Below are 25,382 nucleotides of genomic sequence, written 5' to 3' on the forward strand. Positions count from 1 at the left end.
TGTAAGCTTTGCATTAGAAGAACAGTTTCTCCCAGAGCAGGAACTGATTCAGGCATCTCTGGCAAAGGTAATCTACTAAGGACATCTGCATTAGCCATCTGAGATCCTGGTTTTTAAGAGACTGTGTACTGGTATGAACTGAGAAGTAATGCCCAACGCTGAACTCTAGCAGAAGCCATAGCTGAAATAGCTTTACTAGGATTGAAAAGGTACTGTAGTGGTTTGTGGTCTGAATAAATTGTGAAAGAATGACCATACAAGTACACATGAAACTTTGTGACACCAAAAACAATAGCTAGAGCTTCTTTGTCTAATTGAGCATACCCCTTTTCTGCTGGAGATAAGGATCTGGATGCAAAAGCTATTGGTCGCTCACTGCCATCATCTAGTCTGTGTGATAGCACTGCACCAACTCCATAGGGAGAGGCGTCGCAGGCTAAGGTAAGTGGCTTCTGGGGATCAAAATGAGTTAACAAACACTCAGAGGTTAGTTGAGATTTGACTGCAGAAAAAAGCTTTGTCTTGCTGAGCTCCCCATTTCCATTTGGAACCTTTCTGTAGTAAAATATACAAGGGAGCTAGCACTGATGATAAATTTGGCAAAACTTTACCATAATAGTTCACTAACCCCACAAATGACCGTAGCTGTGTCACATCAGTAGGTACAGGAGCGTCTTTTATGGCTCTAACTTTGTCTTCAGTGGGCTGTATTCCTTTGGTTGATATCTGGTGACCCAGGTACTCGACAGATGGCATCATGAAGGTACACTTGCTGCGTTTCAAACGAAGGCCTGCAGTTTGCAACTTGGACAAAACAGCTTCCAGATTAGCAAGGTGGCTTTCTTGTGTGTCACCCGTCACCAACAGATCATCCAAATAAATGCAGGTATTTGGGATGCCCTGCAAGACATTCTCCATTGTACGCTGGAAGATTGAAGGAGCTGCAGAAATACCAAATGGCAATCTGTTATAACAATACAAACCTTTATGAGTGTTAATTGTTCCCAACTGCTTTGACTTTTGCTCCAAGGGAATCTGTTGATAAACATTAACCAGATCTAATTTGCTGAATGTTTTACCACCAGACAGTGAAGCAAAAATGTCATCAATTCTAGGGAGTGGGTAAGTGTCAGGCTTAGCAGCACAGTTGACTCTCAGGCGATAGTCACCACAAATTCTCACAGAACCATCTTTCTTGACAACTGGCACAATTGGAGCTGCCCAGTCAGAATGTTCAATTGGCTTAATGATGCCAGTCTGCTGTAGTCGTTTCAGTTCTATCTCCACTTTAGGCTTTAAAGCAAGTGGGACTGTACGGGCTCTACAAAACTTTGGTGGTACAGCTGGATCAACAACAATCTTGGCCTCAACTTCTTGGAATCTTCCTGTCTCATCATTGAACACTGTTGAATACTGCTGGAGGAGTGACTGCAGCTTATTCTCAGTTTGTACACTGTGGATAGTAGTCCAGTCAAGTTTCAGTTCATGAAGCCAGTCACGACCAATCAAGCTAGGTCCAGCACCTGCAGCAACTAATAACTCAAGCACTTTACACTGATTATGGTGATTAACAGTTACTGTAGCCACACCTAAAACAGGAATCAGCTCACCAGTGTATGTTCTTAACTTCACCTTGGCTGGGGTTATGGTTGGTTGGTGCTCTTCAGGCCATAATTGCTTGAAAGTGTTCTCACCAACAATAGATCTGGATGCCCCTGTGTCAATCTCCATTTGTAGTTTTGAGTTGTTGATCTCAATTGTGGCAACAATTGGGTCAGAATGGCCAACAGTGACATTGTGCATGCCATACTCAGGGCACTCTGATTCAGAATCTAAAGACAATTCATCTAACTGGAGTGAATGCTGCTGTTGAGGAGCTTTAGCTGCTGTGGACTTCAGAGGTTTGGCCCTGGAACGAGACACCTTAGCAATGTGACCTACTTTACCACACTTGTGGCACTTGCACAGGAGATACTAGCACTGTATACGGAATGGACGCTGTCCGTGAATCATTTCACTTGGCGGACTGTATACGGGTGTAAAACCGTGCGGTGCCTGCCTAATGGCTTCCTCCACTACGCGGATACAACGCCTATACCCGCAAAGCAACTTATTCTACAACGCGGACAAGACGGAAGTAACGGGTAGATAATTATAGTAGCTATGTTCTATACCATATGCGTATTTTGTACCATACGCGTATGGTACATACCATATGCGTAGCTATACGCGTACGGTACAACCATACGCGTATGGTACGGAAAATCGTACCATCTGAGTATAGGCTATAGCTAACCTGCTTTGTATATAATATCAAGCAGAAGGTTTTTATACTGTCGTACCTATTGACTATGCCGGATGGCACTCTGCTTTCATTTCTTTTTGGGGAAGAGGGAGTGGGAAGGGGCCCGGCTAGTCTCTTAGCAGTTTCTGTAATTCAGTCAAGATCGAGCTAGCTAGGTATATACCTCTATAGAGCAATCATATTTTGGTCTGATTAGCTATTCTATTCTCTAGAGCTGAGATGTATTTTGTAATTAAGATATAATTTGCTTTACTGCATGATGCAAACCTACACTGTTAAAACTGAGGTGGTCATAGCACACTTAACCAGCAGCACACCCCTTGGGAGCAGGCACACTTTCAGGATATAGTGTGTGAAGCACACAAGACAAGCAGTGTGACTGTATATTGGTGTACATGGCATCCTTTATCATTTAGAGGTAGTAGGATGTATAGAAAAGCATCAATTTTTATGTGCTTTAAATAAACTTATTTTGTGCTAAGCCATTAAACAGACACACTACAATAAAATGTGTATTCGTGTATAATTAATTATGTGGTATGCCCTAAATGTGCTGTACATAGCATGTACTCTTGTGGTGTATGTGATATGTAGGAGATGATTGTCCACATTTGTCCATTAGTTAGCAAATATGAACCCATTTGTCCATTAGTTAGCAAATGTGAACCATCATCTCCTACACATCACATACTTCGCTGAAGTATGTGATGTGTGTGTGTGCGTGATTTGCACAAAAACACATTTATTGTAGTGAAAGTTCAAGTCGATGAACAAAGCCAGTATGTTTGTATCAATAAAGTAACCAATTTGCATCAACCAAGAGTAAAACTCTTGATTAACATTAACTCATAGAATTTCCATTAGATTAATCCAGTGAACAGTAGAGAGATGAAAAAGATAATCAGTGGGGGCCCATACATATCTTAAGGTAGCTTCAGCTGAGTGAAATTAAACCCACAATCAAACTCCAGGCTTGGTGATATAGGTTTATTATACATTTTGAAGCAATGTTTCGGATTGGAAAGCAGTAAGTTGCTGACTGACTAATAGTGTTGTGCACTGTTTGTAGATTGTTGACATTCCAGGAATGTTACACCAATTGTGAAACTGCAGATGATGTAATATTTCACAATTAATAATACTATGATGAGTGGTTGACTTTGATAATAAAGCTGTCACATTCTACCCTTCCACTCCTGAATGCACAAGTGCTTTTTTTCTCCACAGTGGAAATGCTATATATTACTTTGAAAGTACACAAGCTGGTATACTATAGTAATGTATGTTCTTTAGAATAGTCAAGTTAATTATCTAGCTGTTGCATAGCAACCATATACACTGAAAACGCATTGTAAATTTTAATTTTTATTTCTTCTTCCACGCAGTACATTGTGGCTGCAATTGCTACACATATATTACTTCCTATTGGATTCATGATCCATTGTTTAATTGATATAATGAAAATTCAAAAATCAGGCCATTATTACATAATGCTACTCCTCCTTCATACCTGTAATAGAGTTTATGATGTAATGTAATGATGTGACATGATGTAATAATTCATTATGCATATACTTGTAATATTAATATTGTGTGCTGTAGTTGTAAGAGTTATAGTTGTTATTGTGTGCTTTCAATTATTGATGAATAATATTATATACAGTGGTCTGTTCTGCTTATAAAAGATTTGCCCAAGAGCCTACACTTCCCTACAATTATAGAACAATACCCACAATATGTGATAGCAGCCATATTAATTAATTTGCATCCATTGGAAATTATAGCCAATTTTTTTACAGTCACATATATATATATATTATTTCATTAAATATTTTATTCTATTGTTGTTACATAATCTATTGTTTAGCTTTAATTTGTTAGTACACTATAGCTTCCACTTAAAAATGGGTATTTATGCCTGATGGCATGCACTAAAGGAGTGTTGAGTAGACAATTTTAATCAGATGAGCTCGAGAAGTACAATGTAATGATTGCTCAAACAGAGGAAGATCTGGAGAATTCTGATACAATAACATCGAGGGAGGTAGCAAAGAGATTTTACTGTAGAGAAAGCAATATTCCAGTTTGCAAATTAATGTAAATCTAGCTGTAGCGTAGCATTATTAGCATAATTAATTGCATGTGCAACAAATTCTTTTAAAACTGAATCTTTGCTATTGAATGAGGCATGCACATTGCCTACTGAGGAAAACATAACATGGCAGAGATTTTATGGTGAGTTTATGAGTTCTAATGAATATTTCAGTAACGAATGTATGTATATATATATATTATCTGGCATTGTTTAATTGTTAAGTGTGTTGTAACCACTCACTACTTACTGTGGATGGGACAATGTGTTTAGCTACTCTTATCTGAATGTATAGCTATACTCTTTAAAGTTAACAACATCCACATTAATTTGTGCTGTAGGTCCAGTGTGATGAATGTGAGTGGTGGTACTACTTACAGTATGTACAAACAAGAAAAGTACGCAAACATAAATTGGATCCTCAAAAGAAGAAGAGTGTATATAATAGATAAAGATGCAAAGACAGTGAGGGGCCATGTTGCACAACTGATAACACTTACAAAGTTCATTTGTCAAGTTGTTAGCTTTGCACAAGCAGTGCAAAGCTAGAAATGCTTGTAAAGATAGCCCATTGTAGCTAGGTGATGGCAAGGCTAGAAGACACTGAGAAAAGACATAATACGCATATGGTACGTACCATACGCGTATGCCTATACCGTAGGAGTATGGTACGGAAAATCATACAGTACGCGTATGGTACCATACGCGTATGGTCAGGGCCGCCCAGAGAAATTAAGGGGCCCAGGGCAAAGAGTTAAAGTGGGGCCCTTCACCCAAGTTGTAAGGTGAAGACCAAAAAAAAAAAAAAAAAAAAAAAAGGTCACAACCTGCTGGCAATGACAATAACTACCCAACACCAACCATATCTCCTTATCTATAAGCTTGCTACACTGCTCCTCTGAAGAATACTGTGACTGCTCTATTAGGCCACTCCAATTTGTTCTTATGTTTCTGGTCATCTGAAGTTTAGTTTTAGATGCGGGCGGGAGGAATTCAGCAACTAAGCAACAATGAAATGACTGCTCAATTAGAGTATTTTTTGTGATTTACTGACTGTTCTATTAGAGTATATCGATCTGTACTATGCAATATGCCCTTTCCTTGCAGGTTTTTACTGATAAAAGACATAGAGTGACACTGCGTAAGCAGCATGTTTGTACCCAATATCTGTTTCTGAAATCCAGCTTTTTCAAAAATCTGATGCGGGCATATTCCCCATGTATTTCTGAAATTTCACTTTCTGTAAAAAAGGATGCGGGCGGTAGACCAGAAACATAATTACCAATTGGAGTGGCCTTAGAGTATTTAGATCTGACTGCTCTATTAGAGTATATCGATCTTTTAAACAGGTATTCAGGGGGCCCTTCGTGGGGCCTCCTGGGGCCCCTTTCAGGCTGGGGCCCGGGGCAAAATGCCCCAGTTGCCCCCCCCCCCCCCCTGTGGGCGGCCCTGCGTATGGTACGTACGATACGCGTACGGTACAAAATACGCATATGGTATAGAACAGCTACAGGAAACACTTTGCACATGATGCATCAGCTAGCATGAGACCCCTCCTCGCCACAGATTATACCCCAGCACTCGTGTTTAGTGGCAAGTACCGCGGGTGCGGTTACCATTAGCTACAAGAGTGCCAGACCTGCAGTTCTGTGGCATATTATGGCACGATATACCTACATCAACTTTTTAAGCTAGCCCCACCCACCGGAATCCCGATACACCTACTGGGGATTTGACCATCTACATCCTGGGGCTTTTGATGGTGACTGGTGGCAGTCAAAAATCTCTTTGATAAATTAATTCCCCTCAGAAACCCCCTTTTGAAGTGGGAATATAGTGGGGGTTTTTAGCCTCAGTACTGGGAAATTTGACACTAGACCTTGTCAAATCTGCTGTATTCCCCACCCTACCTGGAGTGGGACATGAATAGTGCATTGAAGTTTGGTAGAACTCACCATAAAAGCTGTCATATTAACAAATACTTGAATTGGAGCTATGACATCATGGGAAGTGTGGCTTCATGGACCAAGTAACTAAACTAACTTCGTAACAGTATACTACATCCCCCTTCTTCAATAAGACACTCAGAACATTGTTTGTCATGTATTAATCAATTATAAATTATTATACTTCTTTCATTCGTGTTTCCCATTTATGGTATGTACTGTCCAGCTTGACAGCAGCTCATAGTTATTGGCTAGCTTCAATCACATGGCAAAGTTGTTAGCCCAGTTGCATACCTTTACCACGTCCAGTATGTGCATAGACAGGTGACATATATATTACGATGATAATTTCACTGTGATAGTTCATTTAGCCTGCAAACAGAAACAAACAACTCAATACATTTTTAAATGTAGTAGTTTCAATAGCCGTATGTGTCCAACTCAGCAAAATCCTCGTATGTGTCCAACTCAGCAAAATCCTTGTATGTGTCCAACTCAGCAAAATCCTCGTATGTGTCCAACTCAGCAAAATCCTCGGCATATCACAAAGCATCACTGTTGGACCTGTATAAGTATTGTATATGTACAATTCATTAATTATCAAACCTGACAAACACATAATGGACACATCACATGCTGGAAGGAATGATGTGGAGGACACGGCTTTACAATACAATCATTGTTATACAATTGTTTTACTTTCAGCAGGTAGTACATATGAATAATAGTTAGCATCTTATATAGTTACTGTGGGCTTGTCCCACCACCCATGCATACCATCCCACAATTCAGCTCCATTTCACAGTTTTAACTATGCCACAAATACAAGCTTGGAGTTCCACATGCCAGACAAGTGGGCAGTTTAAATCTTGCTACACAGTCACAACATTAAAGAATACTTATAAGCATTTGATCTGATTAATGCACAGTAAAGAGGAAATTGTTCATTATCAATATCAGTGGATATATAATTAACATCTTGCAGAGGAGGCTGGTCATGCTACATCAAACATCTTATGGTCTCCAAAATTGTTGAAACCATTCAACTGTGATGCTAAAAATTATTGAATTTAATTGTTTTAAAAGGACTCCGGGAACCATAGATTATGGTTCCCAGAACCCTACTCAACACTTGTTTGGCTTTCATAACTAATAAACAAATGCTACGAACATTAAACATACCACTTAAAAGTGTCAAAGGACTCCATATGGACGATGATATTTTCAGTGCCCCGTTTGGTTCTGCAGGCAATGTCGTAGGGCTATGACACACAGCAAACCATGAGTTCCTCTGGTTTAGGGTAGTAAAGATCAATCATCCTATCTCATACACACTTATGCTAATCCAGTTTGGTAAATCAGCTAAGTACTTACACACACACACACAGATGCACACCCACACACCAGGAATATGGCAGGAAACACCAAAAAAATAGTTATGAGAAATCTTGATAGCTGAGATTTCTGAAAACTTTCATGTTTTCAAAGCTGCAAACAGTGAGCTGCGTACCCACTGATTTTTCCTGTCTAAAGATGGGACATCTTGACAGGACATGCCAACAAAAGATGGGACATCTTGATGGCTGAAAATCATGAGTACAGAGCTAAAGCTTGTACCGCTTTGAAACTGTGAACATCGTAATGCATTGACATTGATAAACAGATACGTGCTCACTGATTTTTCCTGCCTAAAGATGGGACATCTTGACAGGACTTGCCAACAAAAGATGGGACATCTTGATGGCTGAAAATCATGAGTACAGAGCTAAAGCTTGTACGGCTTTGAAACTGCGAACACCGTAATAACACTGATATTGATAAACAGCTACGTACCCACTGATTTTTCCTGCCTAAAGATGGGACATCTTGACAGGACTTGCCAACAAAAGATGGGACATCTTGATGGCTGAAAATCATGAGTACAGAGCTAAAGCTTGTACTGCTTTGAAACTGTGAACATCGTAATGCATTGACATTGATAAACAGCTACGTGCTCACTAATTTTTCCTGCCTAAAGATGGGACATCTTGACAGGACTTGCCAACAAAAGATGGGACATCTTGATGGCTGAAAATCATGAGTACAGAGCTAAAGCTTGTACGGCTTTGAAACTGAGAACACCATAATAACACTGATATTGATAAACAGCTACGTACCCACTGATTTTTCCTGTCTAAAGATGGGACATCTTGACAGGACTTGCCAACAAAAGATGGGACATCTTGATGGCTGAATATCATGAGTACAGAGCTAAAGCTTGTACGGCTTTGAAACTGTGAACATCGTAATGCAATGACATTTATAAACAGTTATGTACCCACTGATTTTTCCTGCCTAAAGATGGGACATCTTGACAGGACTTGCCAACAAAAGATGGGACATCTTGATGGCTGAAAATCATGAGTACAGAGCTAAAGCTTGCAGTTTATAAAACTGTGAGCATTGTAATAACATAAAATGAGATATCTTGAAAGTTAAAAACCATGAGTACAAAGCTAATTTGTATATTGACAGCGATTATCAAACATAGAACGTCTTTGAAGCAGAGGCGTAGCTAAGGGGGGGCATTTGCCCCCCCATCACTAAATGATTTTTTTTAAACCTTCGTCACAAGTTTACCAGTATTAAACTGACACGCAATTGCAAATGACTGTAAATTATGTACACTACTACGCAGTATCACCAGGGGTTGCTAGTGAATGCGCACACACAACATTCAACTCGTTCGTGAATCCATCGAACGAAAATATTAGAGACATACTTCTATATTTAGCATAGATTACTCGCGTGATAGAACATTTTTGAATCTAAAAAGAGTGACCCGCTTCTCCGCGGCAGGAGTCACAAGTGACAAAGGAGACCAGATGACACTACGAACCGGCTACTGCCTACGAGGTGATAAAGTGTTAGCTAAATAAATGTACCAAGTTTATTTTATCGAGTCGATCACACTGGACCTTTGTATGTACGGCAGTGCAGTCTGTTTTTACTTTGTCAGTCAGTCAGGTGGATCAGTCAAGCTTACAAGTTCTGCTAGCAAGACAGGTGGGATTTTGTGCAATACATGGAATTTCAATTTTGCCGAGTGAAGTGAGTGAATACGTCATCCTGTCAGCAGTATGCTAGGACTGCAGCACAGGCTGTGGCTAACGTAAAGTAACCTGTATTTGCACTAAAGTATTAGCTCTACCGGACTGTGGATGAATTTGTTGGAGTACAGTTGTGGCACGTGCGATGATGCTCGACGAATATAGCTACCTCGATTGGAAGCAGTCAGTACTGAAATAGTTACGTAGCTAGTTATGTAAGCTGTAATAATACAGCACCGTATGTTGGCTAGCCCACCATTGGGTCATTAGCCTTTTTTGCAATCATGAATGATTTTGAGTGTTTCGTGGGGTATGCCTGCCCCTCCATCACCTTCTGGCTAGCTACGCCCCTGCTTTGAAGTGGCCTATTTTCTTCATTGCTTTACAGATACTATATGGAATTACGATGCGGGTTAGGTTTACACCTCTTGAGTTCACCAAAGACTTAAATACAGGTCGGCTCACCATTTTTTTTGTTCTAGTGAGGGTACGGAGAGCATACTATCTAACAGGATATCTCGTCGGATGTGTCAGTCACTCTGAGGATAGCTACATGTTAGCCGCTAGCTCAGAACGTCGGTAACGAAGAGACGGTTGTTTCTTCCGTTTATCGTCCAATACTTGAACACAATACAGTAGCAGAATGATAGGTACCACACGAGGTCTAAAGATTGTTCTGGAATTATTTTAACAGATGCACACCTTTTAACTGGTGGAGGCGTGCGCACAACAAACCATCTTTGATCATCAAAATCACGTGCGGTTTCTTTTTAACGGAAGTGATTGGATACTGACGCTAAACAGTCTAACGCAGCAGGATTTTTGAAGAAAACTAGGGTTAAACATGGCGCAACATTGGCGCTACTCAATACCAATGATTGCGACGATACTTTCATGGAATTTGGGGGGTTTTCGGGTGCTTGACAGCTGAGACGTAATGGCGCTTGACTGAGCAGATCTAGATGTGAAGGATACCATCGTGTCAAGCACCTCAGATTGTTTTCGCCAATCGATACGGTGAAATACGTATTGTTTTTAATAACTGTTTTATGTATTATAACAGACATTCCGGGTTGAGAGAACTACTGTCCTAGTCTGCTTTCTTCTGTTAGAACACTAAGCTGTGTGATGGTATGTACTCTTTGGTAAGTATAGTTGTGTTTTGGTTGGTAAGCCATGGCTGTTTTGTAGTGTAGTCGCAGTTTATTGGACCAAAGTTTGCCTTTATCTTTTAGGATTTCCTACAAGATATTTTACAGCATTAGCATCTCAATGGAATTTCCTTTCCACTACTTGCAACGTAAGCTGTCAGGTACTCAATAACTGAAATACCAGAGACTGTTAACAGAATCCTATAGCATTAAGCCAGTCTTTGGAAGCCAGACTGTTGCAAGCTGATCATAGCAGTATGATGACCCCTCTGGCACGTGATGGCAGACATCAACCACAAAACAAACTCTTTACCTTACCCAGAAACTTCTAATGGATATTCCACTTTCTGCTAATATCAAAGTCAACTTGTAAACAGTGGTAGCTGATGGACACATGACTATGGTACGTGCTGATAGTGTGTAACTATTTTCTTTCCATTATGTATAGGCTTTTTCCAGGTGTTGTCGTGTTTGCAACAAAGACCTATTCACACAAGTAGTGTTCACATCTGGTACTTTGGCATGTGCTAGGTTAGTGTATAGTAATGTGCAGTTTGTGATACACTGTAATGTATGTTTTTCTTCAGGTTGAACTTGTTTTGCTTCGAACAGTTATTCAAGGTACATGTGTAGTGTGTAGCTGCATCATCTTACTTTTGTTATTACAGAACTGGAACATTGGAATGCATGGAGCTAAGAATATTGTGTAAAAGAATGAACAAGACATTTTTATTTTTATTGTGGAATTTTATGCATTTTAAATTATGCTCTCACGTGACAAAACTGAACTCATTATCGGACACAGCGGCCCGCGCGTAGGATTCTGCGTGACCCTTTGGGCTCATTGGCGGACACCGGATAGGTGCTTACGGAGAACTAGGCGGTTTATTGATGGCACCGTACGGATTTCTTCGCGGGTGAGACGCGTACATCCGCGTACAAGTGGTCCCAAACGGGGTACTAACAGTAGTCCGCGTACGCCTACGCGGATAACCGCATCTCAACCGCCCGCTCCCACTACGCGGTGTCTAATTCCCTGGGTACGCTGTCCGCAATCAAGGTGCGTTATTCCTGTGTTGGCCTTCTGGAAAGTACACTCTGGAGCTTTGTAAGGGCCTCCACATCTATGGCAAACAATAGATTTTGAAGATCTGTCTTTATTAGGTTTCACAAAGTTGACACTGGAGGATTTAGCTTGCAACTCTTGAGCACTTTTATCCGCTGCTTCTAAAGCAAGAACAAGTTCACATGCCTTCTTGTAGTTAAGGTCTGGTTCAGCCAGCAAACGGCATTGAATATGGCTATCATTGATGCCACATACCAGGCGATCTCATAGCATATCTTCCAGTATGCCTGCAAACTCACAATGTTCAGACAGATGTTTAAGCTCAGCTATGTAGGTAGCAACAGACTCACCCTGCTTGCGAACACGAGAATTAAATAAATAACGTTGCACAACTTTGGAAGGTTTTGGCTGGTAATGTTCAGTCAACAGTTTCACAATGTCCTTGAAGGTAGCGTCAACAGGATTAGTAGGAGCCAGAAGGTTCTTGATGAACTTGTAAGTAGCAGCACCACAGACACTGAAAAGGACAGCTCTCTGCTTCTCAGCCTCCTTCACCTCATTGGCAGCAAAGTAGAACTCCAACCTCTCTGCATAGGAGGTCCAGTCTTCTACAGCAGGGTTAAACTCTCGCAGGCGGCTATGTGTGGCCATGGTTTATCCTCGTCGCCAGTATGTCGTAACTTGACTATAACTTTAATAACTTTAAGACAGCAGCATACAACAACTGAATAAGTACAACTGCTACACAGTATTTATACACACAAATAAAACCATAAAACCACAGGTACAGAACAATGGATAATTAAACAGTACAAAACACACATGAGAAAATAAGTACAAGGGCAATTAATTACAAAACCAAAGGAGGGAAAACAGGTTACACAAAAACACATGAATATATTTAACTACAGTAAGTACAAAAACATGTGAATAAGATTAAGAAAGTCTGTACAAACAATGCATCTAATCACCAAGGAATGTCACTAATTACTACAGTCTCTCACACGTATGTTAAAGATGTATGGGTAAGTCATGCAGAATATATAGTGACATGTGTCTATGCAAACTATACCTTACTGAAACTATAGCACCAGGATTTGTGAAAGTATCATCTGATTCATTTGAGTTTGAAGAATAGAAGGATTTATATACAACTGTAAAAAGCAAAATGTGTACATCATTGCTGTTGACACTACTTATAATGTCTTCAATATTTGCAATCCAATGTGTTCCTGTGAAAAGAGAATCTAATCAGCAAAATACAATGGGACAGAATAAAAGACTAACATGCCTTTATTGTGCGGCTGACTGTATCAAAGTTAGCATTCAAAAATTAGTTGAGGTAAGAAACCAGACTTACACTGCATGTTGTGGCTATACGTAGATTACATGATCTTATTAAAATAAAAACTGTACATTCTCAGTAGCCAAATGTACTTACAATATAATGTCAATATGCATAAGCACAGTCTGCATGATTATATCTCTAATAAACATATTTTAGGAAGAAAATGTCTCCGTAATACTGAAGAAGAATGACAGCATAGAAGCCAATACCAATTGTAACAATTCACTCATTACAGCTGCAACGTCATTACAGCTGCAACGTCATTCAAGCTAAAACTACTAAAGTATCTATTTAAAAACAGTACTAGATTTGATCTCATTAAAATCCATGCCATCCATTTTGCAAATATTGCTAGATTCCAACAAGGAATTCAAGTGAGAATATTATTATATAGAAGTTTAAGTTTCGCTATATAAATTTTTATGTTGTGTTCAACAGGACACAGATTGTCCTCCATCTGACAGCAAACAGTACAATCTTAGTGTGGAAATGATGTGGAGGAGTTCAAGGAATATCACTGATGAGAATAAAATCATAAGAAACTGGACATATGATGTAGAAAATTTAGGTAAAGATACAAGCTTCAAATCTCCAGATAAATGCGATTGCAGTGCTTTTATGGACACTTGTACCTTACATTGCAATTAAGTGTATTATGCAGTGTAATGTCAATTAATGAAATGATGATTTTTGTACTGTATTTATGTAATTTAATACATTCTTATGAAATATTAAATACAAAGTAAATATTATCCACAAGTAATCTGTTTCTTTTAGCCTCAGAGACTGGTTTAATTTAGTAAACAAAGAACATACTTGTGACCCAGTCTGTGAAAAGGGGTCTTATAACCTTTTCAATTGCATGTACTTGGCAATCTGTAACTTGACTTGTGAATGTGGCATTACCCTGAAATTTTGTCTCCTTAAATCCCTAATGTAGCACTACATATGGCTTGGTGTAATATTATAGTGGTAGATTGAAAACATGAAGTTATGATTAGTCAAAGTTGACAATTTAGAAAGATATAAGACCCCTTTTCGCAGACAGGGTCACAATTATTAAGTTAGCAATTAAATTAATTTTTAAGATCACTTATATTGTCTATGTACTAAAGGTTACACTAACTGCAGATGTATATCCTGTATTGATGGCATTAAGATATATGATTATACATGTAGCATGATCTACTTAATCATATCCACATCCTTTAGAATATATAGTTGATCAGTGAATTTGCACATACAAATAGAAAAACAACTTGAGAAGCATCTTCCCTGGCTTTACTTGAACTGACAGTCATGTTTTGGGCCATAATTTCAATCTGATCTTGAAGGCTAAATAAGAAAAAAGTAATACTTAAGCTGTTGGTACATAGATTTTACAATTGCCAAATCTAGCTACTATGAAAGAGTTGAAATTAGTGTGCTAGGAAGCTATCAACATAGCTGCATTCGATAAAATCAAGAACTTTACTTATTGACTCATAAATCTGTAGGATCAGGGTCTTTACAATGTAGTTCAGGGGCGATGGAGCAGGCTAAGAGTCAGTGGACCGGGCCAGCTTTAAGTTGAAGACCAAAAAAAAGAAAGGTCACAGCCTGCTGACAATAGCTGCTCTCCACCAATTACACATACGTAGCTAAGTAGCTTGCTACAATTCTTCTCTGAATACTGTGACTGCTCTATTAGAGTATCCAGATCCTGACTGTTCTATTAGAGTATCTCAATCTTTTCTTGCAAACAGTGTCCCCAAAAAGTGGGGGGACCAGGGCCCCTGGTACCCCTGACCCCCCGTCTCCACCGCCTATGATGTAGTTCATACATGCATGACATGCTAACAGAGAAGTTTCTTGGCTTGCAGTTAGTAATCACTGTAGCAAAACTAGTTTTTCTATGTTGTTGTTATTATTATTATAATTAGTTTTTCTATGTTGTTATGATGTAATTCAGTTATTTTTCCCGCAGTACAACGTTCTTGATCAAGCCATGCCCATACAAATCTCCTTAATTGAACCTGATTGTGGCTACACATGACGGAGGCCTAAACTACAGTATATTATATGCCTATCATGGGTTATTATGTAGGATGTGATAATAGTCATAACTCAAGGTGTCTTATTTGACAGTATGGCAGTATTGTTTAATAGAGTTCTCTTTTAAAGTAACAGAGACCACAAAAAATGTCGAGTTAAAAAATCATCATGATACAAAAATCACCTTTAACGAGCTAACTCTCACTCCATTTAACATCAAATATTATGTATCTACATTATAAATGTAGTGTGTAACCTGGAACAAATTTTATGTTAAGCACAACACCTACAATCTTTACAACTACATTTTGCATCTATAGATACAGTAGTCTAAAATATGTTTTGCTTAATTTTCCTTCTTATATTTGGTGATACTATTTAGCCATACATGCACAAGCTTAACTAACAGCAACTTCAGTGGATTAAAGCTTATAATACAAGCATTTTAAATTGGAACTGTTAATCTATAATGAAGTTAATCTAAGAACTACTTTCCCCTATTTAATACAGACCTGCATAAAGTTTAATATGCTAGCATAATGCTAGCATAATGCTAGCATGTTAGGTGACTATGGAGCTCAATTCCATAAAAATAGATTGGTACTCCCTAATAGATGTTGACCATTACTACACTTCAAACTTCTCTAAATGATCTTAAACGCAAACTAGACCTTGTTAATCAATCACAGCAGACTTCTACTCAAACTGTGAGTGCTCCAGTTGTTGACAAAGTTTCAAACACCGTCTATCAAAATGCCACCAACATTGATAGGAAATTCAACATTGTTGTGTATGGTGTAGCTGAAAATCCCCAAAATACCAACAGACAACTCCGAATGAAAAAGGACATGGAAAATGTGATGGAGGCTCTGTCTGCAACTGATATTGACATTGAACCTAGTGATATAAAAGATTTGTATCGTCTCGGCAAGTATGACCAAAAGAGTGAGCGTCCCAGACCCCTTCTGGTGAAGTTCCTTCGTTCAAACACAGCAATTGACATTCTAAGTCTAAGCTTGAAGCTCCAATCTACATAAAACCTGATCTAACTCCCCAGGAGCGTCAAAAGGAAAGCTTATTATTGAAGGAAAGGAGATCCCTAATTGACAATGGTACCGAACGGAGATACATCAAAATAAGAAATGATTCGTTATACCTCAACAACAAACTTCACTGCAAAGTGAGTACAGATGGTAACAAATTAGAGTATGTAACTGTATCAGCACAGCCACTTAATAATACCTCTGCCACAAGCATGGAGTCATCCTGACTCCCTGTTTCCACTATAACTAACTCAAATCCTGACTCAAATTCACAGGTATTTAATAACTCTACTAATAACCCAAACTCAAATAATGTATTAAGTGATTTGAAACTGTCTATTGTAAATTTCTGTAGTGTTACTAACAAACGAACCCAACTTGAAGCTTTTCTGGTTACCTATGCAATTGACATCATTATAGGGACAGAATCACATTTGAATGAATCTATTCTAAACTCTGAGGTTTTCCCAAATAATTATCAAACATACAGAAAAGACAGAAACACTTCTGGTGGTGGTGTGTTTATTTCCATAAAGAGCTCTATACCATGTACACAAATTAATGACAATTCAACTATTGAAATAGTGTGGGCTCACATTCATCTTGACAAGAACAATGACTTTATCGTTGGCTCCTTTTACTGTCCTCCTCACTCAAGTGATACAATACTTGACAACTTGCAGTCTTCCATAGACACAATTAAGCAAAAGTATCCCCACACTCAAATCATTCTTGGAGGTGACTTTCATTGTCCAGGTATTATTGACTGGGAAAACAGTACACTAATAAATTCCTATGTATCATCTCACTTTCGTGAAAAACTTATTGACTTATCACACAACTACCAACTGTCTCAGTTAGTCACCTTCCCTACAAGAGCTCAAAATGTTTTAGACTTAATATGCTTTACTACTAATCCTAATTCTGTGATATCATGTGAACCACTTCCAGGCTTGAGTGACCACGACGCTGTTTTAGTATCCATCAAGATTCCTAAACGTGTAATCAAACAACATCCCAGAACTGTTTACCTTTACAAGCTAGCTGACTGGGAAAAAATAAGAGAGGAATTATCAGACTTGTCACATGATTACTTTGAAATAAATCAAGCATCACCCCAAAGCTTAGATGAAAATTGGTCCTTCTTCTTACAAAATTTACAAGAAATAATAAACACTCATACTCCTACCAAGAAATTAAGTACAAGAATTCACCTTCCCTGGCTGTCTTCTGCTTTAAAATGACTCATATGTAAAAAGCAAAGAGTTTATAGAAGAGCAAAGTGTTATTGTCGAGATAGTGACTGGAATGAATATAAATCATTACAAAAAGAGATAGATCATAAACTAAAGTACCAACACAAATCCTACCTGACAAACCTAACTTCATCACCAGACAGTAACAAAAAGTCTTTATGGCACTACATCAAGTCACGAAAACAAGAAAACAATGGTATTAGTACATTAATAAATCCTATAAATGGTCATATCATAACCAATCCTGTGGAAAAAGCAGACACCCTCAATCAACACTTTCAGTCTGTCTTTACATCCGAAGATAATAGTAACATTCCTGACAAAGGTCCATCCTTATTTCCATCTTTACCTACAGTACATTTGAGATTACCGAACAAGGAGTCTACAACTTGTTAAGTACCTGTGACACATCCAAATCCCCAGGACCTGACTCCTTGAATCCGTATGTACTGAAGGCCACAGCTGCCGAATTATCTCCCATTTTAACTCATATTTTCAAACAATCACTAGAATCTGGTGAAGTCCCATTACAATGGAAGCATGCCTATGTCACCCCAATATTTAAAAAAGGTTCCAAAGCTCACCCAGGCAACTACCGTCCTATCTCACTCACCTTAGTAGTTTGTAAAACAAAGGAGCATATCATCGTGAGTCAAATTATGAAGCATTTGGAGGACCACAATATTCTTTCAGACAACCAGTTTGGATTTAGATCAAAACATTCCTGTGAGACTCAACTACTCATTACTGTTAATGACATTGCAAAAGATATTGACAGGAACCTGCAAGTTGATGCTGCTATTAATATTAGACTTTTCTAAAGCGGTCGACAGAGTAGCTCATTCTAGACTTCTCTACAAATTAAATTACTATGGTATAAGAGGAACTGTCTTACAGTGGCTAGAGTCCTTCCTTCATGGTCGTACCCAACAGGTTGTAGTAGAAGGCTCTAGATCTTCTACATGTCAAGTTACATCTGGTGTTCCACAAGGTTCCGTACTTGGTCCTGTGTTGTTCCTAATTTACATTAACGATATTGTAACAAACATCAAGAGTGAAATTAGATTATTTGCTGACGACATTCTACTCTTTAAAACTATAGCTATGCCCAACGATCACAGAATACTGCAAAATGACTTAGATTCCTTAACAATGGGCTAGCAACTGGCTGATGGAATTTAACATTCCCAAATGCAATATTTTACAATTTACAACCCACCACAGTAAAAGCACTTTTACATATAAAATGTCTAATATTCCATTGAATATTGTATCAGAGCACACCTATCTTGGTATCCGCCTCCATCATACACTATCATGGGAACCTCATGTTAACTATATTTGAGGAAAGGCAAACCGTCTTCTTGGGTTTCTGAAAAGGAATTTATATAATGCCCCAATACAAATCAAAGAACACTTATACAAACAATTATTGTTACCTTCTATTGAATACTGCTCAGCCATCTGGGATCCTTATCACCAAACAACAGTTAGCAAATTAGAAATGATCCAACACCGAGCTGCAAGATTTGTTCTTAATGAACCATGGCACAGATCCAGTCAACAACACAGTATTACAGATATGCTTAATTACCTTCAATGGCCAAGTTTAAAAAGTAGGAGAAGGAATGCTAGGCTTATAATATTATTCAAGATTGTAAGAAACTTACTGGTGCTACCAAACCATTGTTTACCCCAGCCAACCCTTGTATCATATACTCGTGCCAATAATCCCCTCAAATTTGCACAGCTGCAATCAAGAATTGATTTATATAAGTATTCTTTTCTGCCAAGAACATTTATTGATTGGAATAACTTGAAAATTGACAACATTGACACAATTAACCTTGACACTTTTAAGAACATTATAGATAAGCTAAACAATTTGTGATTTGTAATGCACATTAGCGTGTTGCCCCTGGTGGGCTTTGCTAATTAATAATAATAATAATAGAGTGGTCTGTGGAAACTGCACTCTGTGATAGAGCACTCAAATGCATTCTACATACCGTATGGAGGGAAACTTTGGAGGGGGGGAAATTTGGCGAATCAAGCAAATTATCACTGTTGGCAAAATAAAATTTGGCGAATTGTTAGCAAAGCGCATGCCGTATTGAATTAATTAATTAGATCACTGAAGCGAGAACTGGAGTGCCACGCCTCTCAGTGATTCGGCGCCTGGAGTCAGCTACCAAATAAAAGGTAATACTATAATAAACAGTAGATCTACGCCCTCTGGAATAGTGAATATCGTACTTAACATGGTAGGATAACGACAATTCAGGTGAATTTTGTGCTAAGACCAAGCGGCACCAAATTCACCTGAATTGTCGTTATTAAAATTTTTACCGTTAACCTACCATCACAGCCATTTCTTGGCCGCCACTTTGGAATTCACATCTTTTTTCTCCATGGCTTTTTTGGGGCTGCACCTTTTTTTACAGCTTAGCTGTTTTTGATTAGATCTTGTTAACTCGAGACATTGCACACCTAATAGGTGTGCACACTATATCTAGAAATCATCAGATTTCCTTAATGTTATTCTTTTATCCTCTTCTCTTTTATAGGGAATCAAGCAAGCTGTGATTGGGAGTTTGAATATTGCCAAAATCCTTGTGATCGTGGGATTCAATTTTAATACATCAACAATAGTTTGCTTTTTTACTTTTGTAAATTTAGTAATTAAAGTAACATAATAAAGACTATAGTCCCTTAAAATCACTATTTTAGTAAAAGTAAAATCAAACTACAGTAACTGTTTGATGTATTAAAATTGAATCCCACAATTACCATCTGTTTGGCACAGCTTACTTGGTTCCCTATATAAGAAAAGTGAATAACAACTAAAGATTTTGCCAATAGGTAAGTCTGCATGCTATAGTAGAACATATTAGTTACACCACAGGCACTTGTGCTTTGCCTGTATATACGCATTTTCCCTCGGGCCTGCAGCCCACAGGCAGGTGCATACATATATCAGGCAAAGCACTTGTGCCCTTGGTATAGCTATTACATGTAATGTAAGTGAAGTACTTTAGCTAATACCTATTAAGTTAGTTCTGTTATTATTTCACACTCTCTCTGTGCAAAGTCATTGTTTACTGCCTGACTTTGAATAAATTGTCTCAGTCTCTCAACACATGTTAAAGAATTTCATTCTCAAAGCTAACTTAAATATTTCTGTTCATTAACTGATCTCTTAGGAACAGTTAATGAATTCACTCATTAATAGGCTTGCGTCGATTACGCCGGCATAATTTTTTGCATAATAGGGGATGAAAAGCATAAAACATAACGCTGGCATCATGGACTGAGCATAACCAGGAGCATAATGGGAAAATTTCTGCCACCATAAGTATAACTTCTACTATAACAGTCACAAAGTCAAGGGCTATCCTGTTTTGAATGGTGAAACGATTCCTGACAACGAGTAGTAGAATGCAATAATCTTTCACTCACAAGTTCACACTCGACGGAACCAGTCAGTGCTTTTCATTGTGGGTTTGAGGTTTATAGGACACATGCAGTCATGTACCAACTAGTACCAAGGCATGGCAAAGAAGTTTATAGCTATATCCTATGTGTCTCATTGTCTGATTTCGAATAAAATGTGATATGATGATTATGATTATTGAAGTTCGAATGGAAGACAATAATAGCTACAGTACAAGAGCAGCTCTGATAATAATAAGGTTAGTAATGAGTCAGTATAGCTAGTGAATGTTTGTACATTGAAAATAGTGAAGTATTTGCAGGTCTGCAGTAAGGCTGAGGTTAATATCAAACCAGGAAAATGTTTCAAAAAATTTGAGATTCTCTAATACAACAGTCAAACACTCTAATAGAACAGTCATCGCATTGCAACAGAGAGACTGCAAGATAACCATTAAGTGTTTACCCCAGAAGGCTAATACGTTCTTGGCATGGTGGTGCAAACACAAGCTACATAATATTATACTGAGCAGTTGCTGTCCTTTGAATACCAATTACTAAAACTCAGAAGATCTACCATAATATTATTTTGATCAATAATTATTTGCATACAAAACTACACAAAGACATTAGACAGTAAAATGTCTATAGCTTCTAAAGGACTATAGATTTGCCACCAGATTGATATCCCTTACTCTAAAATGCCTACAAATGCTTCTAATTTCAAGTTATTTTTAATGATAGTATGCTGAAGTTGAAGCATTTTTTTATTCACATTCTATCATATAAAGAACTTCTCTTATTTAGAAAAAAAAACACAAAATAAAAGCATAATGCTTTTCTGAAAAGCATAAAAACAATCACAATAGGCAGAAAATTGGGGAAATGCCAAAAGCATAATAGGCAAATTTTGGAGCATAATAGACTCAAGCCTACTCATTAATGAACCATGCAGTTATCATTTGCTTCCTATAGAATAGAACTATACATGCCACACAGCATAATCATGTTGATGCAATATTTATGCATATAATCATATTACTATAGTTTCCTTAGCAATGTTATCAGTATCAAGTGTACAAAGCCATCATAAAATTAGTTGTTTGTACTTTACACAATTTAAACATTTTTCATGCATGGATACCTCTGAGATACTGTAAGTTGTACTGTGGTAAGCATGGAGCACCGAAATTGGCTGTTGAATTTTGCAACATACATAGCGATACTGAAACTGACTAGCAGAGCTAGAACTTGAAGTGGTGTGGTTGATAATCAATATTGGTAGTTGTCAAGTAATAGAAAATTGTGTGTGGGTGTGTGTGTGTGTGCGTGCGTGCGTGCGTGCGTGCGTGCGTGCGTGCATGCGTGCGTGCGTGCGTGCGCGCGTGCGCGTGCGCGCGTGTGTGTGTGTGATCCTTCCATAATGATATGTAGGCCAGAATTAGAGTGGATGGAACACTGCTTGAAATATTTCAGTGTTCTAATCGTCTGCAGTATGGTTGTACAATGGTTTCAACTCTGTTTAATCTTTATGCCAGCATTGTTGCAGAGAGATGGCTGAAAAGGTAAAAGTAATGGAATGTGTGGGCATGCAATTGCTACGTTTGACCAGCTGTTATTTTGTAGAGTCACAAGGAATGCTCAGGAAAAGCAATTATATAGGGGATGATGATGTGGCACTTTTGGCATGCTCACATCAAGGTGCAACTACTGGTACCCTTGCTTACGTTGATGTTGCTACATAGATTTTTTGGGCTGACGGTGAGTTTCAATAAAATGTGGCTGGGTATGATGTGACTGAAGAAGACAGTGTGCCACTTGTGATGGGCAGCAACAACATTAAAGGTGTTAGCGAATTTCACTATCTTGGCTTATTGATTGCTGACAATTGGAGGTTGGATTTTGAGGTTGAGAAGAGAACTGAAAGTTCTTTAAAGGTATTTGGAACTTTCGATTGCTGTTTTTGCTGATTTCCATCTTTCCATTTCCATGAAGAGACATGTGTATGGAGCTTGTGTTGTCTATACTGCTTAATGGTAGTGAATGTTGGGTGCTCCTTAAGAAACATCTAAATAAACTAAATTACTCTCATCACAAATGTCTTAATATTGTATTGGGTATTACTAAAGTGCAGTAATGGCAGAAATCAGAAGTGGTGAAAGAGCAGTGGGATGATAAGGAAACCATGGAGACTAAGCTGACACATCATCACCTTAAGTAGCTTGTGCACTTTTCTAGGATGCAAAATCTTGTCTCTTTGACTGTTTGTATCATTCCTATCCTTTTTGTGTACCCAGAATGCGAAGGAGAGAAGGTGATCAGAAGTCTGTGGGGAGGAGTAATGGCTGTCAAACTCAGGATAGAAAAGTGGAGATCCGTTTGAAGCCAAAGTGTGGAGATTCCCAGTCAGCCAGCAAAGAATGTAGTATACTGTGTGTGCAATAGGAGCTTTCAAAGAGAATGTGATACTTTAAAAGCACATCACAAATGTACTGTGGAAAATCCAAGAGTAAGCTGGTGCTGTGCAGTGTCAACTTTGTGATCAATGGTTCAGGATCTAGGTAGGTTTGGAGGTGCACAGATGCAGAGAAGATGAGCCAGCAGTAGATAGACTAGCAAAGCCTCAGGTACCAGTAATATATGGAATTTGTGGACAACAATTCAGAAGACCAAGAGATCTAAAATGCCATAAATGCACTGAACCCCAGGTTAATGATGTTCAGTGTCTAACTTGTCAACGGTGGTTGAAGAATGCCAGCTCAGGGACTTAGCTGTACATCAGGGAGCAAGACACAAGGGCTGACAATATTGTTTTTGCTCCTTCAATTGGAGTAGATATGTTCCATATAGGCATTCTAGAACAGAACAGGACAAGACAGGTGTGTGTGTGTGTGTGTGTGTGTGTGTGTGTGTGTGTGTGTGTGTGTGTGTGTGTGTGTGTGTGTTGAAGCTGGACCCTTATGTAAACAGCTTGGGTGGTAGTGGCTAGAGCATTTTTGGGAGGGGCTTTGCTGTCTTGTGATGGACTGTCCATAAAATTCGACAATCTTGTACATTAGTATTTTTGTTGTTGTGAGAAGACCCGGGTGAGGGCCAAATGTGTGAAGGTGTGTACTGGCCTTATATATACAGCTGTATTTGTTAGGTTACACTTGCCTGATGCTGACCAATACATTTAACATAATCAACCATAAAATGAGAACCACTATACTAAATTAGATTCATTTACTTAAATGAGATTCATTGAAGCCATAAGTGAAGTTTTACTTTGATAATTGATGACTACAGCAATTCCTACTCAACTGTGAATACTTTAAACTAATATTTCTCATATTATATCACACTTGAAGATGTTTGAGTAAATTGTAGTATTTGTATGGGAGGTTAAGGTAATGGCAACTTATGTGTGTTTTGTATCCCCTGCAGTAAAATTATGGATTTGGTATTGCAGAATGGAGTCAGTGGACGAAGGCTGATATAGCTAAAGTTGATATGATGTTATGTAAGGTATTTACTGCTCATCACCCTTGTGCTACCATTATTGTCAACATTGAAAATCTCTACCAAGTGCATGTTATGAAACTGTCCAACCAACCCATTTTCCACCTCACTTGTCTAGAATAGACGGAATCATTGTTTGAGAGCTAAGCTAATTGCATGGCAAGTTTATGACTTGGGCTTGCTCAGTGAGTGTTAACATTGCAGGGGATTCTCTTATAGTGAATCCAAAAGCACTATCCTGGTTGTGCAAAACCAACTCCTATGTACCAGACTAAATTACCTGCTCCATCTGTGTTGTGTCAATTTTGCCATGCCAAGGAAGAGACTGTTCAGTCAACTGGACATCACAGGTGAATTTTGTGCCAAGACCAAGCGGCACCAAATTCACCTGAATTGTCGTTATTAAAACTTTTACCATTAACCTACTACCATCACAGCCATTTTTGGCCACCACCTTGGATTTCACATCTTTTTCACCATAGCCTTTCTGAGGGCCGCACTCTTTTTTTACAGCTTGGCTGTTTGGATTAGATAAAAGTATTACGGAACTCAATTCTGAATTCAATTTCAAAATCTGAGGATCACGGCAACCTTTATTGCAAAACCTCAGTTGCTTTATTTGATTTGTCTATGCATAGGTCATACTTTAGTCTTCATAATGATCAATAAATTTATCATATATAGCCAGGGGTGGCTCCAGGGGGTTTCTGAGATTTCCAGAAACTAGTGAAGTATTTTTAGGTGACTGATTTAGTGAAACTATATTCATGATGGTACAGAAGGTTTGATATATAGCTATTATTCAGTTAAACAATCTCTAATTTACTCAACATTTTACCTTTCTAAAATTTCATAGCAGAGTCTCTCCCTTCACACGTTTTACATGTTACTCTATTTAATGCAAACCAAGCTTCTCATGATGCAAACTTTGTTCTACATATTTGTTCTATATATTGTGCTACCACGTGTGACATTGATAAGCGTACAATTGAGATTATTTAGTGGACCACTGCTGAAAAAGCATAAGTCAGGTAAGGTTTAAATTTTATCATGATAGCAAACTACCTATAGCTGGTTTAATACTAGGGACCCGCCGATTATGCACATAATTTTACCTAT

The 25,382-nt window shown here is 38.4% G+C and overlaps 3 long non-coding RNA genes across 18 annotated transcripts; 2 read left to right on the forward strand and 1 right to left on the reverse strand.

The window, feature by feature from the left end:
- The first annotated feature begins 4,165 nt into the window (after window positions 1–4,165).
- On the forward strand, window positions 4,166–4,863 carry LOC136248691 (uncharacterized). The gene is made up of 2 exons (XR_010697800.1): window positions 4,166–4,540; window positions 4,739–4,863. It is a non-coding gene; the product is annotated as an uncharacterized lncRNA (long non-coding RNA).
- A 1,799-nt stretch (window positions 4,864–6,662) lies between these two features.
- Window positions 6,663–10,162, reverse strand: LOC136257453 (uncharacterized). The gene is made up of 3 exons (XR_010702012.1): window positions 9,898–10,162; window positions 7,526–7,663; window positions 6,663–6,907 (listed from the first exon to the last, which is right to left on the reverse strand). It is a non-coding gene; the product is annotated as an uncharacterized lncRNA (long non-coding RNA).
- Window positions 6,961–13,676, forward strand: LOC136257418 (uncharacterized). Of its 16 annotated transcripts, none has more exons than XR_010702006.1 (9): window positions 6,966–10,449; window positions 10,496–10,577; window positions 10,668–10,732; window positions 10,791–10,986; window positions 11,043–11,114; window positions 11,171–11,204; window positions 11,252–12,991; window positions 13,154–13,371; window positions 13,436–13,676. It is a non-coding gene; the product is annotated as an uncharacterized lncRNA (long non-coding RNA). The 16 variants fall into 16 exon arrangements; XR_010701993.1 differs by having other exon boundaries at window positions 6,971–10,449; window positions 10,668–10,744; XR_010701991.1 differs by having other exon boundaries at window positions 7,425–10,449; window positions 10,781–10,986.
- Window positions 13,677–25,382: the final 11,706 nt, after the last annotated feature.

This window comes from Dysidea avara, chromosome 1, assembly GCF_963678975.1.
Source record: "Dysidea avara chromosome 1, odDysAvar1.4, whole genome shotgun sequence".
Classification (NCBI taxonomy): domain Eukaryota; kingdom Metazoa; phylum Porifera; class Demospongiae; order Dictyoceratida; family Dysideidae; genus Dysidea; species Dysidea avara.